At 34.5% G+C, this 8,909-nt stretch overlaps 1 protein-coding gene across 3 annotated transcripts in view; it reads left to right on the plus strand.

The window, feature by feature from the left end:
• Positions 1-1,648: 1,648 nt before the first annotated feature.
• The window catches only part of LOC117121703 (heparan sulfate glucosamine 3-O-sulfotransferase 1-like), a 24,708-nt gene continuing 17,447 nt past the window's right edge, over positions 1,649-8,909 (plus strand). For 2 of the 3 annotated variants that reach the window (XM_033266988.1, XM_033266987.1), the window contains exons 1-2: positions 1,649-1,918; positions 8,219-8,286. The gene's annotated coding sequence lies outside the window, so the exon portion shown is untranslated. The remainder of the gene's footprint in view (positions 1,919-8,218; positions 8,287-8,909) is intronic. The other variant, XM_033266989.1, reaches the window with a different exon arrangement.

Consider the following 8,909-nt stretch of genomic DNA (forward strand, 5'->3'; position numbering starts at 1 on the left):
CATATATTTATAGGCATATTACATGTTTTACAAGGCTTTAGAGAAAGGACGATGTTACTGTACTTTCTGAAAATTTTAACAAAAGGAGGTTTGTACTTTTATATTCAATTTTATATTTATATTTCCTTTATAAAAATATAATGTTTTATTGTGTTCATATATAGTTACGATGTGCCTATATATGGTCATGATTTGGTGTCATCATGACCATAAGTTTATAGGCATGTCACATATATTTGGACAAAGACTTTTTGAGTAAAGATGGTGTTACTGTACTTCTTGAAAATGGTAAGAAAAGGCAATTTGCACTTTTACATTCAATTTTTATATTTCCTTTATAAAATATAATGATTTATTGTGTTTTAAAATGCAATAGGCCTATCAATAACAAATAATGGAGAACTGGAAATAAAGGGTAGACTTGAGCACTCCACCGGGAAGCTTAAGTTTGTGTTCCTTAGGCGTTTAATCCAAAGGAAGGGTGGGGGTAATAATATTAAGCGCTTAGAGGCCTTGTTGGCGTTTATTATTATGGGGGGGGGGGGCTTTCACTTAAGGAGGGTCTAGATTACCTTAGTCCCACTATGTATTATATTTTAATTACTTTAAATTAGCCACATACTATACTTGTCTAATCAACAATAAATTTACTGTCTGTCAAATTTAATCCCTATATGAATTGCTAATTTTTGTATATTTAAATAAGTTATGAACTTGGAGTTAGAAAAATGAATATGAGTATTTATCTTAAGCTGATGCACAAGTGATTAATAACTTTACTGTATTCTTTTGCAGGATCTGTGGCTGATCAGGAATTAGAAATAGAGGGGCCTCTAAGACTTAAATTTGAATATAATTTTTTCTCCATTTTTTTAGTATTTTTTTAAAAAACTTAGGCAGGAGGGGTGGCAGGTTTCTCCTCCCCCACTTTAATTTGCCACTGCCTATAAATTGGCTAGTAACTTAAATTTTAAAATTCTTGTAGGAATATGTCTATTTTTGGATCTGTTTCTTGTAGGGAAATAAATAGTTTAAGATTTACACTTTATTCGTCAAATTATGACAATTAAAATTATTTAAATAAAACAACCCTTAATTTGATTTGTGAGTATTTATTGGAGTAGGGGTACGTATAGCCAGTAGCACCTACTAACTTCAAGTCCTTATCCTTAACGGCTTTGCAGGTGACCCGCTGCTATTTCCGGGCATCTAGGTTAATTATTTTCAAAACTTTGCTCTTCTCAGTCCCGTAAAGTTCCTTTTTTCTCCCAACCCGTCTACTCCTAATTCCCGAATCCACCACACCCCAATTTCAGAAAGGTCTGCGTCCCGGTAAAGAAACCTTAAGCTAGTTTAGTAAACAATACCGAACATTTGAATTTGAGAAAACAGTCAAAATCCACACTTACTTATGCATAATAGTGGTCAAAATGCATGCTTTTGTATTTACTGGAAAAATAAGAAATCATAGAAACAGAGTGCTGCAATCGCTGATAGATCAGAACCAACAGATGCATGCATATGCGCCGCTATAAATATACAAATAAACATCAATGAGTCGAGGGCGCTGTCTGCGATGGCTCGTGAGATTCCAAGTCAGCTCCACAGATTCCTCTTGCAGGAAGTGTTCACGAACGTGATATCCTGAACGAATTCACTTATTGACCTACCCTGCTCTCAGGACTCAATTGCAAACTGCCGCACTCACTGATCTCAAAATTATTCTCATTTCCAAGCTAATAATCCGAGAGGTACATGAACCTCAAACCGTCAATTGGTCGTTGTTTTACAGTAAAGTGTTTCTCGGCTGATTATGATTGATCTATTGCGATTTGTTACCACTTACGCGAGTAACTTCATCCGCTGATAAATTTACCTGGATCAATGATGACACTAACGATTTTTAGCTCGAAATCTGGTGAGTCGTAGTAGTGTTGTTTTTTAATTATATTATTATTTGAGGTATTCCAGCCACGAGCTGATGAAAAACAAGTTATTCCTTCACCAGGCTGAGAAAACATACTTTAAAAATTTGCATTCATAGCATCAGCAACAAAAAAAATCACTCATGTTGTCTGAAGCAAACAAGGGTCATAACCAGCTGCCAATCAAACATTAGCTCAAGGCAGATATCATTCTTTCGCTTAAATTGTAGCCTACAATTCGGTTTCAGTTTTGATTGTTTGTAGAAGGCAAGATATGAAAACATTAATAATGTTGATATTCTTGTGGCGATAGATAGTAGAAATCAGTTTCTGTAATTGTCGATGGTACCGTTGCCATAGATAATGTTAGCCTACAACGATGGCCGACATTTACAGTATATTAAATCGTTAAATCTTACAGTTTCCATATGCGTCTCAGTATACCACAACGTGTGTATAGTGTTTTTATATTTTAATTCGTTCAATAATTCTACTCTAAGGGGAGTGAGATGAAATAAATAAACGTTAAAAGCGACACTATATAGAATATAGGGCTAGTCATAGATAGGTCTATCACTTCCTTGTCCTGATTTATAGTATTACGTAAAAATATATTAGTTAAAGGTACTGCTGAAAAAAACAAATTGGAGAAAACCTCAAAATGTGAATAAAAGTTTTGTGTAACTCATTTAAAAGTATCGAATAAGTAATAAAACACTTCCAGATCTTTAACTAATTGCTAAGCCAGCAAAAATTACAGGAAAGATATTATTTAACTTTAATGTATGATAACATGGTTAATTGCAGGTCTAGCGGGAGCAGGCCAGTATGACAAACTGAATTTTAGGTCCAGTAGGAGCAGGCCAGTATGATAAACTGGTTAATTGTAGGTCCAGGAGGAACAGGCCAGTATGATAAACTGGTTAATTGTAGGTCCAGGAGGAACAGGCCAGTATGATAAACTGGTTAATTTTAGGTCTAGAGAGAGCAGGCCAGTATGATAACCTGATTAAAGAGGGGCTCATCCCACATGGGTTCATCTTTGGCATGGAAAGTGATTAAGTAATCGCAAGTTTCGGAGGTTCTCTCGAAGGACCTTGAACGACACGGGCTTTTGGCACAGTTTATGTAGAAATTTTAAACGTTTAATATTATCAGATGAGATGAACCAACGTGAGCGACTTCTAGAAGGTTAATACTGACCCCATGGCCAGCGTCTCTAAGATCGAAAACCAGAGGAGATAATTTATTATTTTTCCTTAAATGTGCAGCGGTGATTTGGGTTTCAAAGGGGATGGTTATGACAAGTTTTTAAAGATGTGGCCAGAAGAGATCAGATTTGTTAGATTTGTTGAAACACACACCAAGAATTGAGGATATAGGGCCTATATAATTATACATTATGTACCCTATCACTGTACATACATACATGCATGGCATATGTACACATAATGGGCCTATATATATATATATATATATATATGAGTAGGAATTTGGCACGGTGTAAGGAGTTCGTGCCTTTTGTTCAAAGTCGATTGTTTGTCTGCATAAATTATATGAAACTTTTCTGCGTTGCATAGATTGCATCTATTTGTTTTGGGTGAGTAGGATGAGGCTCTATCAATAATTGACCATTTGATATTGTATTGTGTTTTGCTGTCTTTTAGTTTCCATATGAACTTTGAAAGTTCTGTGCACAGAAACAGCACAGAACTCAAAAACACATAACACCTAATTTGCATCTACACCGGCCCAACTCTACATATACACGTCAAATTTGAAATTCCCTTCACTCCTGAAGATTGAGTGAAATTACAAGTTCCTTATTATTAGTATTATTATATATATATATATATATGTATATGTATATATGTGTAGGCCTAGGTATGTCTGTAGGCCTATATATATATATATATATATATATATATATATGTGTGGGGGGGGTGGGTGTGAATTTGAGTGTATATAAATATATACAATGATATACGTTTGAAAATTACTAAATGAAAGTTCTTGATTTTTGTTTTTATTATTATAAAGATTAGCATATTATATTTATTATTGATCAGAGATGGAAAATGGTATTAATATCATTATTATTATCAATGATATGATATCAGTATGGTACGTTACCTTTTGGTCTTGTACTCAAGAGAAAAACAATTAAGAATTGTTGAAATCAAGAAAAAAAAATGTATATGTATATATGTAGGCCTATATGGTAATGGGTGTGTATTGTATATATGGAATGTGAAAAAGAATATATTAATGTGTTTTTTTAGGAATTAATAAAAGTCTAAAAGATGCGTTGAAAAAATTACTGCCAGCCATTGTGGACTGACGCTGACTGACTAAGTGCAATTGATGACAGAAAAAAAAATCAAAATATAACAAAAGGAGATGGGTGAAATTGCCACGAAAGAGAGAAAAAAAATAATAGTAATAATAATAATAATAATAATAATAATAATAATAATAATAATAATAATAATAATAAAAGTAATGATAATTGGCCTATAATCCATCTACATCACAATTGTATTGTTTATATTGTACAGTTAGCCTATACAACTTGCAACAGCCATCTTGTGCATTTAGTAAAGCCCCTCAACAATGGCATGGGTCCCCTAATAATGGGCCCCTCCAGATTGACAGGCTTTCGGCACAATCTTTCTCGCGCTTCACGCTCGTAACTGGAGGTCAATACCAACCCTTGCCCCTGTTAGTTTCCGCTCTATGCGGCCCTGCTGTAGACAGAGTAGAAAGCTAGGGCAACTAGGATAAGAAATTACATTTGTAAAAAGAGTGATAAACACATAATCCATTGGGATTTCTGTTCTACCTAAATGGCAGTATATTCTGGATGCTTCCTAGACTGCCACTTGCGCACGCCTTGTTTGGGCTCTTATGTCCGGCTGTTTCAAAGTTAGGAAAACGATGGTTCGGACGCGAGTGGTTATAGGTACAATTTACTACTGGATACTCCCCAGGCCTATACTTAATAAGATAGATTTATTTTTTTTGAAAATTTCGATTAATGGCAGTGACGGATCCATCGAAGTAGAGAGGGCCAGGGAAGGACATTAGGGATACTACCTCAGTCCCACCATGGTTGGTGATGAAGTATGGCATTTTTGGCTATGCCACATCTAGATGGCCGGATATTGCAGTCTCAGAATTTTTAACACATTTTTTTTTTTAATTTTCTAAATTTTGTTTAAATCGCCCTCTCCTTAAATCTTCCTATGAATGTTGTTGAAATAATATTATGACTTTTTAGCGGTAAAGATTAGCTTAATGTGCAGACCCGTCACCAAATACTAGGACAATGAGACTTTATGACGTATTTAACTGGAATCAGCTTCTTTAATTTCGAACAACAGCTTTCTCTATGAACATTATGAAATACATGTCGTCACGGACTTACCTGTCCTGATTCACCTAACGACCTATTTTAAGAAATGAAGACATAAGATGGGATTATTACAATTTTCACTCTATGAGGCGACGTGGAATTTGGTTGGTTGATATAATCGTGGCTCATTTCATTTATATACAAAATTAATGGCCTATTAATATCGTCTATATAATTATCCAGAAATTAATAAATGCTTAATACGCATGCATGTTCACATTATGTTTTAATTACATTGTATATGGTTATATTATGACGTGTATAAGTAGAATACCTCGTTAATAAGTAAATATATAACTATTGTAACAGCGGCACATATCATCAGTGCATTCTATTACTAAAACGGCCTTATAACACCTTAACACAAACAAAAAATTATCAACAAATGTCATCCGCTTGCAACGGTGTATACCTACGTATAATCGGTTTGTATTAACAATGAAACGTGATTTTACTTCACAAATAGTGCGATATCATGTAATATTTTGACGTAATGTCACTGTTTTATAACATAAGCATCCTGTCGCAAGTACATTTGATTGAGTTGGCCACTTTCGCCATCAGAATAATGACAGAAGTGAAATATTCGGTGGTCCCTAGGCCTATTATTAGTGTATAAAAAGGACATAACTTGTAAAGGAACCACCTAAAAAAATCCAATTTCTACACAGACATTGCATGAAAACGTCGTTGTATCAGAATCTTAAAGGTAGGGCGATGTGAATTCTCATCAAAATAGAAAGTTGTTTTTCAAAATTGACTACAAAAGCGGAACGACTTGATACTAAGACAGCACTGACTGAACATTCACACTACGGGGAAGGTAACAATATTAACGCTGAGGAGGAAGTTCAAAAATTGTGGGTGTATGCGAACGTTTAAACTTGTTAAATTTGTCTCACTTACCAGCTTATCTCATAATAAGTTTAAAGGCCACCTTCACCCTTATTAACTAATGAAAAACAAAACATGATTTTGGACATTCTCAACAAAAACAACAGTTTCTTCAGAACTATCTGCGTGGTGTACTGAAAGCATTCAATATGATTTCTTTATTATTATTATTATTATTATTATTATTATTATTATTATTATTATTATTATTATTATTATTATTATTATTTATTATTATTTATTATTATTATTATTATTATTATTATTATTATTATTATTATTATTTTCGGCATAGCATAGCTTGTAGCGATTTTAGGAAAACCAAAATTCAGGGCTATCTATTTAGTTTCAAGTAGGTACAAGGGTTGAAGCTTGGACCTCTTAATAAGGTCCTGGTTGAAGCTTCTCCCCAACCCCTCCTAATTGGGACTCATATAAAACATGCATATGCCTACTTCTTATTTCCATGGCTGTTTGAAATGAGCTCGACTATGATAAAGCCCGTACGGTACGGGACCTTTGACTATTGACGCGGTGTAATAACAGCGGCTTCCACTTCTCCAACTATTTCCACTTGATAGGGTAGTGTATAGAATCATTATATCGCGTAGCACATTCTAGGAATCTTGGGCAATACTGCAGGCTGTTAAGCTAAAAATCCTACTATGTCCAAACAAATAGACTCCTGTTTGCATAGAACACCCTTTCTCACAAATACGAACAATTTCCCTTGCTAAGCCCCTGACTTAATTATAGAGCATCAATGGTCCCAAATGATCATACTTGTAATTGAAATGGTAATGGATGTAGATTTGTAGAGCGCATATTATTACAAACTGTCTGTTGTTTATATAAATCTAAATATACATGTTAGGCTACAATAAATGGAACTAATTTATAATAGCTTGATCATAATTATAAAAAAAAAATGCCATAAATTATGATCAATCCAAGAAGCTTGAGCTCAGTTGACTTAGTCGAGACAAATAGCGCAATAGATAAAAGCAAACTGACACAGCCAACAACAACTACCGTACGAAATTAAAAAGCGCTATTATTATAGTGCTTCAAAAATAGTTAGGTTAATACTTAATGAACATAATGCTTCGCTTAACAAAATTAATTTTAATACGTTTCCGAATAATCGATTTTCATATTAATCATCATAATAATGGTCAGTGCTATATCTCAAGTATTCTGGCGCCGAGTCACACGACCAGATTCCATAAAAATAGATATCTGACGTCTGAGGCAATATCCAAGAGAGAAGGAAACATATCGTCCTCAGACTATTACTACGAATAGGTGTAAGCTTTCGATACATTGTTTTGATTAGAGAGGGGCAGGTACAAGAGGTATAATATGCGTACGCACCTCCCCTCCCCACACCACACATACCCCCTCACTCGCACCACCCCAATCGGAAATGTTAAGAATGTACACTGTATCAACTATATTCCTAGGTGGTAGTTATATCATGGATTACTAGGCTAAAACTGATTAAGGCTTCGGACCCCTCAATACCTAAGTTGTGTTCCAACAGGCTCAGCCTTTGACCCCGCAGGTAATTCTGGGCGGCCGACATGAATTTGTCCATTTCACACACCCCGATACGGCCATAATGGGTGTAGTTTTACTCCTTCGTCATCATCATTATTTCAGTTGATTAATTAAGATACTCAAGAATAATTATGATTCTAAGAGTGGCAAATATTTATTAACTTTATGATAACCTACATTTAAGATAATTTCCACTACTTGGTGAATAAAAATAACAATACCATCGTAAAATCACACCGTACAGACATATACGTAGCAGTAGCCAGGTTTGCCATTGGGGTGGGGCGTAGGTGTGACAACATGGACCAACTGGTGTCATGTAGAAGAGGCGTGTGGATCGCAGCTTTTTTATTGTAGGATTTTTGGTAGAGAACTGGTCAAAATGATTGCCTTTTAAGCTTTCCTGTAATTTTTTTTATTACAGAAAATATCAAATTGTATATTCAGTACATTTTCAACTGTCCTAAAAATGCTTGATACATCGCACACAAGGTAAGTCAGCTTACATACCATCCTCGCGTCTTCATATGATGATAAATTTCTTACATTTTTCTAGTTTATTTTACAAATTTTACCAAAGTGTGACAGTTTACCTCAATGAAAATCATAATCCAGCTTATGCAATGGTTTTAACTTGGTAGGTATAAGAACACTCAATCTGACAAACATCACAAACGCAGACGAGCATCGTAACAAGTCATCTCTTCGCTTCGCTTAACGATAGCTATGGGGAAATAACATTACTTTAATGAAGAAGAGATAAATACGAGTGACTACATATTATCACAATTAACTATCTATCTTGATTTACAGCGCCTATGCCCATAGGAAACCCATGAATCTGCATTTAGACTTTACACATAAATCACAAATAATTGTAAAATTCTCTGGCAATACCGCCGGGTATTACATCAAGCATTATGGAAGCGAAACTGATCGATATGTAGCAATCCAATGGACCACGACGTTTCTAATATTCATATCACTTCTTATATATAATTTAGATATAAATATAAATACATAAGAAATTCTAAATATAGAAATTTACATAGAGCTTTTGCCAATGCATACAAAGCGCTTGGATATGTGGACTAGGAACTCGATCAATGACTCCC

This window comes from Anneissia japonica, unplaced genomic scaffold, assembly GCF_011630105.1.
Source record: "Anneissia japonica isolate Jap-2015-1 unplaced genomic scaffold, ASM1163010v1 scaffold287709_len1912824_cov184, whole genome shotgun sequence".
Lineage (NCBI taxonomy): Eukaryota > Metazoa > Echinodermata > Crinoidea > Comatulida > Comatulidae > Anneissia > Anneissia japonica.